The following is a 19689-nucleotide window of genomic DNA, read 5'->3' on the forward strand; positions in this document are numbered from 1 at the left end:
TCTTAAGAATACCTTGAAGCAGTACAGGGATATTATCATTTGAAGTTAGGGTGAAATTCAAGTCAGAATGAACTTTGCAAATTGACTGACTGTTGCCAAGTTCTATAGTGTTGGAAAGTAAAAACAAATTAGTGTAATCTGTGGCCAGATTCCAAAAGAAAGCTGCTGACAACACAGCATGCCAAAGTAACACATCAGTGAATAAGAGGCAGACACGATTCCATAACATACGTTAAAACAACAGTATGTAATTATCTATTCAGTGTAGGTTAATTACAGCCTGCATGCATGCCCACCAGACTGCAAAATACAAAGTGCATGCCAATGCAGCATAAATGCAAGAAAGTTCTTTACTGTCAACTTTCTGAATGCAATCAGCATAGACCATATCTGTTTTATTTTAACACCACTATAATCCACATACTACTGCAGAATCCTGTGGAATCCACAGTTCTTACTTAAAAAAATAATGGAACCAGCATTTAATGCACTACATCAGGGTGGGGTACTGTGAGCTATACTACAGGGCAATCTGCAAATGCATCCCAGAAGGCAGATAGCTAGGTCCCAAATCAGGCTACATTTAAACCACCTATCTGACCAGAAAATAAATACAGATTAGACTGTGAGCTGGTGCAGGCTGTGTGCAGAGCATTTGCACCAGACAAGCATGCAGTCTGTGGAGTAACCCAATACTGACAGAAGTGTGCCTGAGTCTTCTTATATTGGCATTGGGACAATTCAGCAGCATATGGGAGACACAGTAGAAATGTCCCTGATAGCTGTCCGTTGCATCCTTTCACATTTTCTGGCAGCAGTGTCCACCAAGGTAGATAAATATATCCACTTTCAAACAGCAGTCATGGAGTGCAAACTGTCTTTCAACAGTGCTATGCCAGTGTCAACTTCCCACATGTCTTCAGTGCAATATACTGTACCTGTGTCCCAATTAAAATCCCAGCTAAACCTGATGCTGAATGGAACATCAATGGAAAGGGTTGTCCATTGCACAATTGCCAGGTAGCGTTCTCAGCAGATGGCCTCAGTACTGATATCATTGCAACACACCGCGGTAGTGTGCATGATGCTGCACTATTGAGGGAAAGCAGTCCAAAGGCCACTTTCTAACATGGTGAAATCCATGAGACACTACTACTCAGTAAGCATATGACCACATCTATGATGTAAGCAGAATTTAGACCTGGCAAAATTAAGCATGAGGACTAAATATGTATCATCTTTTTCCTGCAAACAGTTGACTGCAGTTATCCAATGGAACCTTGGCTGATGACATCATATAGAGCCCCATCAACCATATGCAGAGAAAGCATACAACAGAGCACACACCAAAATTTGAAACAGAATTAAGTGTGTGTGTTTGGCATGCTGTAAACAAAATTAAGATGTTTGTGCACATCCAGAGTTGTGCTACAATACACACAAACTAGAAAAGACCTCACAGATGGTTACTGTGTTTGCCATGCTGCACAATACAACACCAAACATAGTGGCTTGCCAGATGCAGGAGTGGGTGACCTATCCCAAGAACCCCAGATGCCTATTGATATGTTAGAGCTGTCAAAGGATGATCAGGATGACATAGTGGTGAGAGGAAATAAGCATGGGCAATGGAGGAAGTAGCCATCTGTCTTTGCTCAGGCAACACATTAGCATCTAATACACACTTTTGAGTCATGACAAGCTAAACATACACATGCATACAGATTAAATAGTGATGTTCACATGTTGCCCCACAACAGCAGCACACAGCATGGCTACTGAAATCTACATTGAACTTCATGCATAGCAGAAGCATAAGGTATACCAGTCATAATGCATGCACAACAGTCAGCAAGGAATACAGAGGCAAATGTGTGGGATTCAGGAGGTGTGTATAACAGAAGGTGTCATTGGACATCTAGGATATCTTCATACAGATAACTGCATGGGAAGTTAGCTGTAAAATAGCCAGAACTACAATAAATCTAAGCCTATATCAACAAAAACATATCCCAAAACAGAGGCCATATGCTAACACTAATATATCACAAATAGCACTGTATGATGTGTAACAGTGTGTTACAACACAGTAAAAAGCATGCAGCAGCATGACTAATTAGAAACATCCCAAGGATCTGCCAAAAAGAAAAGAAAAGAAATACAAACAAGATTCACATTCCATGCATGATATGAAATACCAGGTCTACTTGATAAGATCGAAAAGCGAAAACACCGACAATGAGATCACAGACAACGGAAGACCAGCAACGGAAATAATCAACAGTTCGAAATCCCGACACCGAAAACACAGACATGCGAAATGAGCATGATTGTGTAAGTATGCGATAGTGATGGACTTTAGGGTTAGGGTGCGGGTAAGGTAAGTGTGCGTTAGTGATGGACTTTAGGGTTAGGGTGCTGGTAAGGTAAGTGTGCGATAATGACGGACTTTAGGGTTAGGGTGCGGGTAAGGTAAGTGTGCGATAGTGAAGGACTTTAGGGTTAGGGAGCGTGTAAGTGTGCGATAGTGATGGACTTTAGGGTTAGGGTGCGGGTAAGGTAAGTGTGCAATAGTGACGGACTTTAGGGTTACGGTGCGAGTAAGGTAAGTGTACGATAGTGATGGACCTTAGGGTTAGGGTTTGGGTTATGGTTAGTGCATAGATAGTTGTGTATGTAAGGTTTAGTGTAGGTTTGTAAAGTTTTTGGTGTGCTTGTGTTGTGTGCGTGTTTTTCAGAACAGTGAATTTGTTTTGTTGACTGTCGGGATTGTGCTTTGTCAGGCATGTTAACTTTCGTGTTTTTGTACTTCTGGTTTTGTGGTGTTGGTGATCTCGTTGTCTGTGTTTTCGCTTGTCGGTGTTATCAGGTAGATCCAAAATATCACACAGAAGTTAATACTTCAATGTGCAGGTTATTTCTGCAGCTTGACTTAGTTACAAGTAATAATGCATTCAAACATGAAGAGCATTAATGACAGCTACTAAAAAATAGACGTGGAACACGCATCAATACTGGGGATGCAAATAATGAAGACACTTCTCTGTGTGGAAGAGCTAAGATTCCCTAGAGTTCCTTAGAGTTCAGGCACCTAATAAAAACATATTTTGCCTCTGTTAGTCTCACCCTGAATCTGATTTGCTTCAGTTTCATCCCAGGATGGTGCCAATAACAAATCTCTGAAACTCCTGTTTTCCATGAAATGAACGGTGTGTGGGAAAGGCAGTACAGTACAAGGAACTGATGATGGAGAGAAACACTCTGGTCCACAAAGTCCTGCAGTGCACAACTGAAACAAACAGTCTCTGTGGTGTCCCTCGAAGTCTCACAAATGGAAAACAGCAGGTTGAAAAACTTGTTATCTGCACCATCCTGCAATGAAACTGAAGCAAATCAGATTCAGATTGAAACTAGCAGGGGCCAAGGATGTTTTTATTAAGTGCATGAACTCTAAGTAACTCTAGGGAATCTTAGAACTTCCACACACAGAAGTTTCCTCATTATTTGTTGTTGGACTCAGTATACTGACACACTGGTATTGTGAAACTTTGAGGGAAACAGCGGAGACTGTTTGTTTTGGTTGTGCACTGCAGGACTTTGTGGACCAGAGTGCTTCTCTCCATTATCGGTTCCCTGTACTGCAGTGGCTTTCGCCATACACAATTCATATCATGGAAAACAGCTGGTTGAGAGACTTGTTGTTGGCACTATCCTGGGATGAATCTGAAGCAAATCAGATTCAGGCTGATACTAATAGATGCAATGGATGTTTCTTATTAGGTGCATGAACTAGGGAATCTTAGATCTTCCACACAGAGAAGTTTCCTCATTATTTGTTGTTGAAACCAGTATATTGACATACTGGGTTTGTGAGACTTCAAGGGACACTGTGGAGAATGTTGAGGATACAGCAACATAAGTATATGTATGTAAATACACACACACACACACACACACACACACACACACACACACACACACACACACACACATATCTATCTATCTATATATATATATATATATATATATATATATATATATATATATATATATATATATATATATATATATATATGTATATATATATATATATATATATATATATATATATATATATCTATATGGGATCCGGACACATGCTCGACTAGCATATGTCCGAGTCACAAAACATCAAACACACATACACAAAAGTGCTTAACATCGACAAGCGCTTCTGTGTATATGTGCCTGTTTCGTAGATTGGACTACAGTGCAGGTAAGGGAAAATTCCCTTTTCCCCACTGTAGTGCGATCTTGGAGTGAGAATAATAAAGTGGGGGGTGTGGAGGGCACAGGGGGGTGATCCCCCCTGCAGAAACATAGATTTTTTTTTTGAACTACACATACACAGAAACGCTTTTCGATGTTAAGCGCTTTCGTGTATGTGTGTTCGATGTTTTGTGATTCGGACATATGCTAGTCGAGCATGTGTCTTAGACCCATATTCTGCTTCTTGTTTCAGCTTTTCCCAGTTAGGGGGTTGCCACAGTGGATCACCTGTCCGCTCATGATTGGCAGTGGAGTTTTACAGTGTTGAGTTGCCAGCCCGGCGCCCAACCTTCCACAGAAGGCACACACATGCACACACTCACACCTATTGCCAATTTAGAGTGTCCAATCCACCTACAGCATGTCTTTGGGATGTGGGAAGAAACCGGAGCACCCAGAGGAAACCCACGCAACCACAGGGAGGACATGCAGACTCCGCACAGAAGGCACCCCAGCATGTCTTAGACCCATATATAATATATATATATATATATATATATATATATATATATATATATGGTTCTAGGTCATAAGATCGACAGCCACTTTCACCGACAACAGAAACATCGACACCACATTATCGACAAACCATAAACACGACACCTCACATGCCCGACAAACAAGTAACCGACGGTCCACAAACACGAAACCCCATACACTGCACACACCACAATAACAACAATCAACTAACAAAACACATCCCCTTATCCAAAACCACACACAGAACACAAGCACACCAAAATCCTCACAAACCCACACTAAACCTCACACACACAACAATGTACAACCCTAACCCAAACCCTTACCCTAAGGTCCGTCACTATCGCACACTCAGCTAACCTGCCTAACCCTAACTCACTTAACCCACCCCTAACCCAAAAATACCACTACCGCACACTTACATAACCCGCGCTAACCCTAACTCACTTAACCCGCCTAACCCAAAAAACTGCCACTACCGCACACTTACCTAACCCCCGCCCTAACCCTAACTCACTTAACCCGCCCCTAACCCAAAAAATACCAACTACCGCAGTTACCTAACCCGCTCCCTAACCCTAACTCACTTAACCCACCCCTATCCCCACAGACTGTCACTATCCACACTTACCTTACTCGCACCCTAACGTCCGTCACCACCGCATACTCACACAGCCTTCTTTCCAAGTCACTATCCCTGGCGTCGGCGTTTTCATCCGTAGCGTCGGTCTTCTGCATGTCGATCATCTGGCGCCCGCTAATCCGTTGTCGGTGATCTTCTAACCTAGACCATATATATATATATATATATATATATATATATATATATATATATATATATATATATATATATATATATAGGTTTCCTATGACATTTATGAGTATAGCTTTGATGAAAATGGGAATGTCAAATCAAAGTTGGTTGATTCCCATTTTCATCGATCTGCACTATTGCGAGTGTGCAGTTAAGTGAATACCACTCTGCATTTGCATATATGTCAACAGAATTATGACTACAGATCGAGGTACAGTGGGAATAAGGAAATTACCCTTTTCCCCACTGTAGTATGATGTCAGAGTTGGAATATATTATTTGCAAGGGGTGTGGGGGGTGTGCCCCCCTGCAAAAAATGGGATTACATGATATGCAGTAGAGATTTGCTTCACAGAATGTTGATAGTGCGAATTTGAATTTGTTGGTATGTGCACTTCGATACTTTGAACTCATTTATATGCTGAACTTCGCACATCTGATTCACAGTTGTGAACTGATTTTTTTGTGCACTTCAACATTCTCATTGCAAACTATATATATATATATATATATATATATATATATATATATATATATATATGTGTGTGTGTGTGTGTGTGTGTGTGTGTGTGTGTGTTTTTGTGTGTGTGTTTGAGTGTTTTTGTGGAATCAACAAGATACGGGATGACAGACATGGGAACTATATGTCAGCATGAGGATACAAAATGGAAACAGGTCCATAGAAGTGGAGTGAGCGCTGAGGGTGAGGCATGTGCAGTGCCATAGTAAAATGCCATAAGTAACACAGGTTTGCATACAGAGGCATGGGAATGACAAACAACAAGGACATGTTTAATGTAGTAATCAATGCTGGATGACAAAGATAACATGCTGTTAACCATGTAAATATGTGCTGTATGACAACCAGCAAGAGATGCAACCATAGAAGCATGAAGACACATATAGCAATACTCTTGACAATATCTGTACTAACATATAGCAATGACAAACAAGTACTACTTATCACAACTTGAAGCTAGTCATCTAGGTCTGATAAATGATCAGAAAAAGTGTGTGCTATCAGACATTATAAAAATTGCTTACAGGTTAATTAGTCAGTGGCCAGCACAGTGGTCATTGCCACAGGTTCAGAATGACACATCAGGACACATACTGGATCAACTGTCAGTGTTACTCTAATGCAGTGTAAGGTGTCCACACTGACAACTCACACCATGATCCTTACTGCCTCTGCCACATCCAGAAACACCCAACCCACAATGCTGTACAGTAGAGCTAAATGTGGTCACACTAACATTTTGAAACACAGAGTGAGTAGAAGCACTACTGTGATGTGACAGTCTAGACATGACTGCTGGAATCATAGTTGAAAGACCAACAGCAGATGTGTGTCATCATTGCATCACAGACATTGATGTCTAAAGGCCATGTGTGGGACTAATGAGAGGGGGTCTGCCTCTGCCCACTGGAGGTAATCTGCTTAGTACATTCAGGGTGCGTAATACCCTGTAAAGTGCTATGGCACTGCTCTAGCCCCACTGCAATAAGACTTTCAATGGAGGGTGTAACAGACAACACACTGTCATGCTGTGCAGCCATGCTCTTTCTATGTCTGCTGTCCTAACGTTCATTTAACAAATCTAGCTTGTGTGCTACATGCTTGATGACACGGGGCAGTTGCACACAGGTCAGAACCATGACATTGATGTGAACATCCACATGTCTGTAAAAGTAAACAGACATCACCTGACATGTGTCCATGAACATCATCAACTACACTCATGTGTGTATTCTGACAGGCAGTATTGGTCTGTCTTGGGAAGAGTCATCATTACCGGACTCTACATGGGTCAATAGGTCATGGTCATCATTATGTCCATCATTTGATGTCCCCACATCATCAGAATATCCAACCACAGTATCCTCCATATCAAAGACTAGATCATGCACCACATGACTGTCCCCTCCAGGCCAGACAAATGAACCCAATTCAGTGGCTTGTGTTTCATAGTTAGGCACATCACAGCCCATCTCAAGATCAATGGACAGGCTACTGGAGGAGGCAGATAGTGGACACGCTATAAAAAGAAACAGATGACACGTCACATAAATTCACAGAAATCAAATGATGCAACATAGTAAAATGCTAATGATGATTTGGCCTTACCAGGTCATCATGGCTGTGGGTGTTTCATGGACCCTGTATAACAGACATATGGCATGTAATTTCCATATCAAACAAATATGACAGATGAGATCACTACAAATATTAAAACCTATCTGACATGCCCTTCTGTGACTACACCAACAGAGGTGAGGGTTGACCTGCCACTGTCATGTGAAAAAATAGACGTGCATAAATCATGATTAAGCACATACCAGCAATCATGCAACATTCCACCTGAGGTATAAGGCACAGCAAATAAGATCAACACAAACTGGATGAGTGAGTATGATGTCCAGATTGCAGGTGTCGTATGCAGGTGAAAAACACCACAGTGGTCATGAAGAACACAGATGTAATTATCAATAGTGAAATGTAGAAAACATATAGACTGCCTTACCAAGTACATCTTCTCTGGTTGAAGATTGTATCATCTGTCATAATGCAAATCTTGCATTATTATACGTCACACAAAAAACATGGGAATATATTCCACAGTCATAATGGGAGGCAGGGGGAACACAACTATAGATCACATCAATGGGATATGGAAACACTTACATGACAAATGGTGCACATGTCAGACAGATGTACCTGTGTAGGGAAAAAAGCAACATTAATATCCTAGATCACAGGTGTGCTAATCAGTGCAGCCTAATATCAGCCAAATGAATACTGGAATTTCTCCCAACACTGATAGATTCTTGCACATCAGCAAGTCAAATGACTTCAGAAATACTCGGTTTAGGGATCTAAGCCTCTTCTGTAACATCAACAGAATGGTTTGAAAGAACAGGTATATCTCATGCAGGATACTGCTTCTTTGGGACAGACTGCGCATCCACATAAAACAAAGTTCATCCCTGCCCATGTTCAAGCACAACTCAGATCTATGGATAGGAAGCAGAGATTTTACTCCAGGATTGCACCCTGTACTACTAATAGACAGATGCAGCTCCTAAATGCTTTATCTCATGCATGGGTTCCCTGTATGACCCCATTTATTCTCATTAGCGTTAATATATAATTATCAAGCATGGGACTGGTGAAGCCAGTCTCTACCCAAATGGGATAGGTTAATTCAAGCTCAGAAAGGAAAACTGGCTAGGATTCAAATGGTCTGCAAGGGCAGCTAGCCTAGTACTTACATATGAACCTATGAGCAACCTTACCATGTCTGTCTGTACATGCAGCCTCCGAGCCCATATCTTGTGATAATGTGTCTGTAGGTTAAAATGGCACACAAATATCATGTTAAGTATACTCCAAAGTCATCCCATGAGGCAGACTTACACAAACCTATGGAACACATTAACAGGATATGGAGACACTTGCATGACATGAGCTGCTGCTGTTCAGCTGTTTTAGGGACCTATGCAATTGAAAACCAAAATATTGCACATGTTGCTTAGAGTGTTATATATGCATTGTGTTGGTAAGGTAATAGGCTATACCACTTACGTTGTGTATCCACATTAGGTGCTCTTTCACATTTGTGTCATACTTCTGCTGCTGTAACACAAATATAACAATGTGGAACTAAGTGTGAATAAATGCCCTGCAATGAGAAATGGCATATGCTGCAGCATTTGTGAATGTAGGGCATACCTGCATGCCTTGAAATATCTGCTTTAGTACCTCCCCAGGTATCCAACAGTCCCAGCTGGAGGTATGATGTGTGGCCAGGGATATCATTATCTCATCCAGGAAAGGAAAGGGTGGGTTTCCTCAAGTGGCATTCCTCATCCTCTCATAGCAATGGAGGTTGTTGGCTGCACAGATCATCATGTCAGGCAATGTCATCATCAGGCTTCCCTGGATCTACTGGGACCACCCACAGCATAGATCATGTGTGTCAGATCCATACACACGTGATTCCTCTGCATAGTATTGTCCATCCATCCAAGAAGGTTGCAGCCATGCTGGCACAGATCCTCATTTATTATATAATTCTGTGTGAGAAACTGCCTCCCCTATTTCTGATCAACATCTGGAAGACAGGGTGATATGCACATCTTATAATTTATATAGGGCTCATTCTATAACATGATAATGTTAAGAGCACACATCAAATGAATGGCTCACCTCTCATATACAATATATAGCCATGCAAAACAAGCTGTGCTATGCATATCACTGTTATGCACAGATAACCTATATCAACATGTCTGAATACTGAATTCATGTAGCCTAACAACATCAGCACACTTATCAATTAATTTGACAAGTTCATATAAATTATATATGTAGAGGTGGGAGTTGAACCCATGTCACCCAGTGTTATGACAAGTAAGAGACAAACATATGTGCCATAACTACAGTACTACAGCAGTAGTGTTGTCACAGGTAATATATTATCTGTGTTTGTATGTGCATTTAACTGTGACAACACCACTGCTGTAGTACTGTAGTCATGGCACATAACCTATGTGCCATGACTACAGCACTACAGCAGTGGTGTTGTCACAGCTAAATGCACATACAAACACTATGTGCCATGACTACAGCACTGCAGCAGTGGTGTTGCCACAGTTAAATGCACATACAAACACAAATAATATATTACCTCAAGAATATAGGATGCATCTCATATGTTGTCTCAGTCAGTGACACACATCACAACAAATGTGAATGTCATTTTATGGTATGCAGCACACCTACTGAAATTTATACAGAAAAAGGGCAGAAAAGAACTGCAGATTAAAAAGTACTGTAATGCAGTCATGGCTACATTACACCTTAAGAAACAGCATAAATTCTAATTCATCCTAATGTTGCCTTTATCAGACCGAATGTACTCACACATAAATACTACTATATTACTAAGCATCAGAAAGTATCTGTAAATCAGTCACTGAAAATATGACTTACACAAATCTCCATAAGTCATCAGTTTCCATAAACACGACAGACATTACAGGTCTAAGTACGGATATATTTTAATTCCTTCTTTATCTGTAATTCACCTGGGAATGGCTTCTTTTTATCAATACAGCTGCATAAGGGGAAACTCTTCTTGTCATTGATGGGCATTTACCAAAATATATGCATATTGTTTAATTCTATTTCTCTCCTTTGTGCAATAAATTGTAATGCAGTTAATTTCAGCAAACATATGCATTAAAACATATTTCAGTTGATTTATGCAGAATAATGATAAAATAGGTATGTGAAAATGACAATGTATTCCATCACAACAAAGCTAGCAGGTGACAGCTTACATTTTGAAGCTAGCTGTAAATCAGCTATTCCTCAAATTGAGTTTAACTAAGTGCCCACAGTTTTTAAGTATCACTTGCATTATACACAATTAATGAGGTGCATTAGCATTCAAGGTTTTGGAATCCCATTTACAAACATTCATGTAAGTTCTCGAAACTTGACACATTAACTGATTGCACAGTGTAAAGGGTAAGGTGCTCAGCGCATCCACCCAACAGGTATCATTAAATAAGAATATGTGTAAAATGCACCTAATATTCTCAATAATCTGTTACCATTATATATGCACCAATCTAAAATATAATATTGATGCATTTTCCAGCCAAGAATCAAATAGGAGAACCTCTTGCTGTGAGGCGACAATGCTAACCACTGCACCACCATGGCACATATAGAAAAGTATAGTATTTAAAAAAAATAAATAAGTATAACACAATTTTACAGAGAGCCCATTCTCTAAGCTCAATAATGCCCTCCATGGTGTGTGTTAATGTGTAATTAATGCCCTTCCAGGGGTATAGAGGTCATCCACTGCTGGGCGGGTGTTAAATACACATTAACACACACCCTGTCAGGCATTATTGCTTGCATATTAATATTAATATGGACTTCGCACATATAGCTACTACTGCTATTCAACAGCATTTTCTTTAAGAACATACAATGCAGTAGTGTGTCCCTTAACTCAAGTGGGTAAGCAATATGGTAAAAAGTCTGCTGTTCTCTGATTCATGGGTTCAAATCCCACTGTAGTCTAAACTTTTGGTAGTGATTCATGTAATATTGCACATCACATATGGAAGACCTGTGTTTGTTTGGTAACTTATACAGTTTAGATTTTTAAGCATCTAACATGGCTGTGGTGCATTGTAGCCTATAGTGCTTAGACTGGGGATGTCAATACATAGCTACATTATCCACAAAGCTTCTAGAAACATCATACTTTTGTTAATAATGATGTATGTGTAAAAGCTGTTATAGTCCATTACTTCTTTTCATTATCTGCCCTCCGTCTTAAACCATGTGTTTGTTTTAAATCCAACAGTTGAACATTAAGTTCTTTAATGGCTATTTATGAGTTCATAGTTTCATAGGTATACACTAGGCTAACGACCACTAGGGCCTTTATAAGCCAAGCTAGGTATTCCGACCCAGTCATGCCTCTGTGTAGCATGGGCATTTATTAGGAGTGGGGTATATTAGGATGTTTTTAGAGGTTATGTTAGTTTGGGCATTACCTTTGTAAATCAGAGACATGGGGACCAGACTGAGAGAGAATTTCAAATGTTCTATCCCTTGGTCACGGTTACTCTTAAATAAGGTTAGTGATGGACTGTGTTTCACATGGATGGGAAATGTGTTCCAGAGCATGGGGATCTTCTGAGACACATATCTGTCTTGCCAACATGTCTTATTTATGTCACAATCAATATATATATAATTGGATCTAGTTGTGATGCTGTTCATTTTGGGATGTGCAAAATGTCTATCGGAGCTGGATCCAAGGATGCCTTGTATACCAGGTATAGATTGCCTCTCAGTAACCTGTAGGAGACCTAGTATAGAGATAGGGCTTTAAGGTGATCTGTGTAAGACAATGTGTTCATACCTGGATTCTCCTGGTAAGGATTTTTTGTTGGTGTTCCAACTGTTGCAAGTGACTGGTCACGTACATGCAGAATGGGGCATTATACTCAATGATGGTTCTGATAATGGCCAAATAAAGTGGCACTGTGACTTACTTGGACCAGTATGCCATGACCTTACTTATAACCTGGCTGACTTAGAATGGTATATTTTTTTTTCACTACCTTGGCCACATGTTTGTCAAAGGTCACTTTACTGTCTACATATGTTCCCAGATCTCTGACCACCAGGTCAAATCTTAGGGGTGTCTTGTCAATGGAGTTATTAGCCTGGTGGTAGTATTCCAAAAGGCAAAATAATGCATTTCTTGGCATTGAGTTTTAATTGGTGACTTTGGCAACAGTCATTTTTTTTGTGTTAAACACTCTTGTAAGATGTTTCTGTCATATGTGAGTCTAGGATAGCTCCCAATTTGCAGCTCTCTGTGAACTTGGTCAGCCAAAGGACCTTGACATTAACCTTGCCAAATAGGAAGGGTCCCAGCATGGCAGCCCTGAGGTACCATGCGGGTGACCAGTTTTTTAGTGGAGGTTGTCTCACCAATCCTGACTTCCTGGGTCCTGTATGTAAGCCAGCTGGCAATCCAGTGAGTTATGTAAGGATGCATGCCCAGTTTGGTAAGTTTATCAACAATACCCAAGTATTGTATCAAACACTTTAGCCAGGTCCAGGAAGGTGGTATGTACATTTTCCCCCCTTATACATTGCCTTTGTGATCTTCTCATAGATGGCCATCAGTTTCAGTAGGTACGACCTTCCTTTGATCAAGCCAAACTGGGTTGGGTCCAGAGTGTGAAGATCGCCTATGTCTTTGTTGCTCATTTTCATGATAATTTGTTCTATGACTTGGCATATTAGACTAGTAAGACTAATAAATCTGTAGTTTCTGAGGTCAGTTGATGGTCCATCCTTTTGAAGTGGGATAACCATTGCAGTCCTCTGTTCTCATGGTACAGAGCCTTATTTAGAGGCTATAGTTCAAAAGTGACTCAAGTGGCCATGGCAGGTCATGATTCAAGCTACTTAGGATGCATACCTTCTCCACTGAGGCTATGCTTTTGTACTTAGAGAACACTGCCAGGACCTGCTCCCTTTTAATAGGTGGGGGTCATGCTAGTAGGTATTTCATGGGAAGATGCAGGGGAAGCATGTGCTTTAATTGCAGACCAATGTTTATTTCAAACTATGACAGTAGTTTTGAGGTATTGCTGTGAGCAATGTGATGGCATGCTGTCATGATTGCATAATTTTGTTGCTCATGGCAACACTTGCACTTTTCTTTGACTTGTCATGTAATATACACATACAACTTCAAATTTTAGTGTGTGCATTTCTTTCCTGTATATTCATAGATGTAAGTTTTTTAACTTCCATCACTTCATGTAGCTGTAGCCATGTCTTATTAGTTAGGCAGGGAAGGTTCTGGTTTGTAGTGTAAGTATGCAAGCTGTCCTTCTGTATTGTTACTGTCATCCTCAAGTGTGAGCAGTGTTGAGAATGACACAATGATGAAAGAATATGCAAAAAGTGATGTTAAATTTTATGTCAAGGGTAGATGACATGTAATGCTCAGTTTTTTTTTCAGTGTTCTGTTGTTATGCTTAGTAGTCATTATATGCTGAAGAAAAGAAATCCTTCAATTTCTGTAGTATATCCTTTTTTCTTGTTTGTAGCAGATGAAGACCGCACCTGAAATCATGCATTGAGCCCAGAACATATTCATAGGCTTGAGGAGTGTGGCTGGAGAGAGGTATGTGCTGTACTGGCCATCATTATTTCTCCAAAAAAACTACTAACATCATTAAATCTCCAGGTTTAAATGTGTATTCTTAGGATATTCAGACATGCTAATATTTATGTCAGATTTCCCATAATGCATCCGCAAGGAATGTGTGATACTCACTGATTTATTGTGAACAGCATTAACGTTTATAAATTGAACTGGAATGTTGTCTTAAGAGTTATTCACAAGATTTTTTTGATAACTTGAATTTATGCACTGTTTGTTGACATAATTTAAATGACAGACATCTGTGTTTAACTGTCATATTTATGGGGGTTTGGATGTTTTATATATAAATTGGTGTATTTATGCTGAATAAACAGTTAGTCAAAGCAGCTTTGTATATGTGCAAGTGTTTTTTTTAGTAAAAGATGTATTGTGCATAGCCTGCCTGTTTGTTTTTGAATGATTGCTGCTTTCTCAGCATTCTGAATGCTCTTTTGCAGACTTTGGGCAGGATTCACAAAGCCTCCGTGTAAGAGTTACAAGGCTTACACGGAGGCTGCAGTTAAATGGTGTGATGTCAGCATGTCATGCATATGCATAAGGGCATGCTGAATCACACCTAAGGCTTACACGGTCCGTAGAAGACAGTAGGGGGCGTGTCCGTAGGCCGAGTCCTGCAAATGGACACGTCCCCAGAAGAGTAAAAGTCCCAAAAGTAAACCCCAACGACAGAGCCCGTGTAAATGTGAATAAACACAACACAACACATGCCCCCACAGACTACGAACATAAAATGTACAAATGAACATCTTATAATTTTTTTTTTAAATTGTAAAGATGTTTGCCCGTGAGTGCGCTCGTTTGCGCGGGCGTGCCCGTAGCTTAGCCACAGTTAGCAGTCAGTGGAAAAGCATATAAGAACTAAATATGCAAAGTAAGCCAAGAAGCAATAGTGTAGCGGTAGAGAAGTCGGCTGAAGAGCAGGCAGTCATGGTTCAAGCCCCCAAAACATCACTTTTTTTTTTGTGAAATAAGCACGAAACAAGTCCCTGACATATATGTACACATATAAAATTAGATTTTATGTAAAATGTAATGAAATGGGCCATATATTTTGAAGAAATGTGAGATAAAAAAAAAGAAATGTCAGATGTGCCTATAGCTGAGCTACAGTATAACAAGTTGAGTACATCTGCCCGTAGGTGAGCAGTGGTTTAACAGGTGTAAAATGAGTGCCTGGGGTTGAGCAGCATTTTAACATGCTGAAACTGTGTGCCCAGAGCTGAGTGTAATATGCGTGCTGACAGCCAAACGACGTGTAAACCAGCGTAACCCGTTTGCACGGAGCTGCGCGCTGCACCAACAAGCTAACCGACTGGCAACGTTGAGCAAGCTGTGACAAAACTGCCTTTACACAGACACACCTCCTAGCCTGTGTAGATAGTCATAAAATATGAAAAGCACTGGCCAGGTTCGTACGCAGGATACCATGCACCATAGTCAAGGTACTGAACCACTAAGCCATGACAGTTGCACTTAGAAATGCAGTAATAGCACATATATAGGAATGAATAGAAAGAGGAGCATGACAAAGCAGGTTTTGTGAAGCTGATACAATATCAAATCGGCCAATCACAGATAAGTGTGGGAAAAACGGCATATATAAGCCCCATAAGCGGGAAAACACATCATAAGCGATTGTAGAACCAACTTGCAGCCAGAATGTCAGGTGTAGGTGAGGGCAGTTGCTTTCGAGCACAGAGGTGGGGCATTGAGGAGTCCAAATATATGGTTTGGCTCCTTGTCCACAATCATGAGGCCCAACTCATGCAGGGCCAGGTCCTGTGGGGAGCATATAGGGCTGAGGCATGGGACCGGTTGGCTCATGATCTCACCAGTGCCACAAGGATACCAAGGACTGGTGAGCAGGTCCATCACCACCATGCGGACCTGAAGAGATGGAAGCAGAACCAACTGAACCGTTGGATCCAGGAGGCCCGGCAAATGCCCAACGCCCCACTACTGAGTAAGTTACATCTAATTATTTATGTAAGAAATTAACCTAGCTGATATTATGGAGATGTGTATTCCAATATTACTGTATTTATATTACAGCTGCAGGTGTCCGTTCTGCGAACCGTAAAGTCTATGGCGATAGGCTGGCGTGGTTGCACCACCAGGCAGGTGAGTAATCCTCTCCCTGTAACTGTAAATAAATATATAAGTATGACAGTTAGCAAAAGAGTGCAGTGTAGTCACTAAGTAATAAAATGTGCAAGTAACAGTGTAAGAGGGTTTGCAAGTATTGCTTGATTACAAAAGTGTGATGCAGTCTGTAATCCAAACAGAGAAATGAAACAAGTCTGAAATAAAGTCTGAAATAAAGATGTCCCACCTGTAATATAATAGTACATAACCTGCAGCAGGCTGAAAAGTACAGCTGCAGAAGCTGAGTTAAACACGTGTGAAATATACCCCTATTGAAATACAGAAACATGAAAGAAGTGAGACTGTTGGAAAGGATTGTTATAACTACAGGTAAAACATGTCAATAAAGCCTAGAATTAAGTACCATCCTGAATTGTAAAAATAAAACAACTGAGAGAGTGTGAGAAAGAGTTATGAATCCACCAATAAAGTAGTAATAACTCCTGAATAAAGTATACTGCAGTCAGCACAGAATGAAATGAATGTGACAAGCAGAAACAAACAGTAAAATGTCTTGAAAATGTGATCACAGCTGGAATGTGTATCCCAAAATCTGGATATGTTGCTCTCAGTCTGCAATATGCAGATAGTATGGTTGTCTGAAATACCAAACATCCACAGTTGTCTATAGCTATATAAAGCAAATGTAGCAGGATGATGTAGCTGAACAGAGCCAGATATGAATGTGTATGAATAAAAATTAAAATGTATATTGATGTAGCACTAACATTCCTATCACCAACTTGAAGTAAACTGCAGTATGTATATATCTGCAGCTATTAGAAATGTACAGCATATGTATTGGTATTTGAAGTTGTTAATAACATTTTCTTCACCCTACCCTATAACCACATATAATCCATTCCACGTGAAATTGGTATGTGCAATCACAATTACCACCCCTGGACATTTTTCCTATTGGTTCCTACATATTTGCATGTACGTTGATGCATCTGCCCTGTTCATACATCCAAACCTGATGACCTGTTGCCATCAATCAACCCTGCATGTTGTTGGACTGTGTATTGCTATTCAAAATATGCATGTGTTATGCTTGCTGTTCAATGGTTTGAATATCTGGGTGTTTGGTTAATGGGAATACTAATGCATGCTGTTACAACTAATTGTGAATGGTATTGTATGTTACTAACCCAAACTGTCATGACATAATGCAAAACATAGGATGACAGGGAAGGTGGGTTCCAGCAGACCCACCTCTCCCTCCTCAGTTGGCGAGTGCACCTGGCAGTAGTGCCCAGGCCGGACCCTCCTCTGGTGGCCCTGTGCCACCTGCGGGTGGAAGCGCTGCAGGGGATGGGGCTCGTCCCCCCTCTGCAAGTGTGGCCAGAGGAGAACAACCACTCACCCTCCGTAGTGTCCAGACTGTGGTGTGTAGGGAGATCCGGGAAGCTGTTCTTGGGCCCCTACGCCAGCTTGAGGCACAGGTGGCACAACTAACAGGCATGCTTGCTGCCCGGCCTACACAGCCCCCAGCACAGCCCTATCCTGGGCAGTGAAGGCACAGTGGCAACTGCCCATAAGTGGGGATATCAGTTCCACTGTTGCCATCTGTGGGCTCATGGGCTCTAGATATCCAACCATCCGTCCCCGTCAATTGTGTAACCCCCCCACATGTGTCATACACCGCCTTTGTATGCGTCTTGTCTGTCTTGTCTGTTAACCTACCCAACCTACCTCCCCAGCTATACCGACTTCTTGTACCTGACATACCACTCTTACCTGAAAAAAAAAAAAAGGGCACTCTGTATCCACAAAAAAATTACGCCCCATACATAGCTGCCCATTTCGCACACATGTCTGCTGGACATGGAAACTGTCAATTACAATTGGCTGTACAACAAGTATTATTGTTGTCCTCACCCCTCTCTCAGGGGTGGAAGGTTTCAAATGTCACACCAAATTACAAACATATGCACAGCTGTTGCTGATATAGAAATTGGCAGCTATGGGCCTTACCTACATCCCTCCTGCAAAACCCGAGCTTGTTTCCCTACTGTCTTACCCTCTTTGTGACCCCTTTTCCACCACTTTCCTGTCTCCCCATTTAAGAAAATAGCGCAGGTGTGCGCAAGAGTAAGCACTTTTAAGCGTTTGTAAGCGGGTGTGAGCGGAGCTGAATGCCAGTGCGCATGCGTGAGCTGCGCGCAAACCAGCGCTAACCCTGTTACAACTGCTTAAAAGTGCCTTAGTCACTCTGAATGACAAGTCCTGTAGTCTGCTCAAAAGGAAAATAAAATCCCACTGTCAGTCCCGAACCCAGGTCCTTGGAAACAGTAGTCTGCATGACTTACCACTAAGCCATGAGTGTTATATAAGAACATTGTGCTACAATAAATATATCATGTAATAGTAGGAATGAATGTAAAGGGAATATAGGATGTGTAGTACACAAAGCATGTCATGTATATTTACTGTCAAATGTAGTGGATTTCTAGAATAGTAGTGTGTGAACAGAAACAGTCATGCTAGTTGGTAGCTAGTAGGTAATAATGTCACTGTATCACCTTGCAAGCCACACACATACTCACAGCAGGATAATCACTGCCCATACCCCACAACCTCTTACAGGAACACATCCGGACTAAGTAATAAAAAATGTGGAGGAAAGGGCCAAAAACAGGGACACATTCCAAATAATGCTACAACAAACTTAGACAGTTGAGAGAGTAACAGGTTCTGCACTTTGTTGGATGTTTGGAAGGGTATGAACTCTGAAACTGAAATGTTTGTCACTATAGTCTGACTTGAGCCCACGGTGATTTGCCAGAAAAAGCTGTTTATGAGATATTGACCAAAATATGAGGCAAAAATGTGGACAACCTGCAAATATCTGTACACTTGAGAGGTCTGACACTGCCATATTTGAATAGTTAAGAGCCTTGACATAGCAACAGTGACTGAGTTACAGGGGTGCCCCACAGACTCCCTGTGAAATGTACAAACAGTAGGCAGAAAGGTGTTACAACACATGCAATGGTAACTATGAAGTACTGAAAGTATGCACCACTTGCATGGCAGAAATAGTGTAGTAATACATATGCTCATGCTATCCCACAGTTACAACTGCAGAATACCAGACAATTTAATGGGTGTACCCCACTGATATATACCATTCCATGAGGCAGATAAAAGATG

The sequence above is a fragment of the Protopterus annectens genome, chromosome 3.part0, assembly GCF_019279795.1.
Source record: "Protopterus annectens isolate FY-2018-M chromosome 3.part0, PAN1.0, whole genome shotgun sequence".
Classification (NCBI taxonomy): domain Eukaryota; kingdom Metazoa; phylum Chordata; order Ceratodontiformes; family Protopteridae; genus Protopterus; species Protopterus annectens.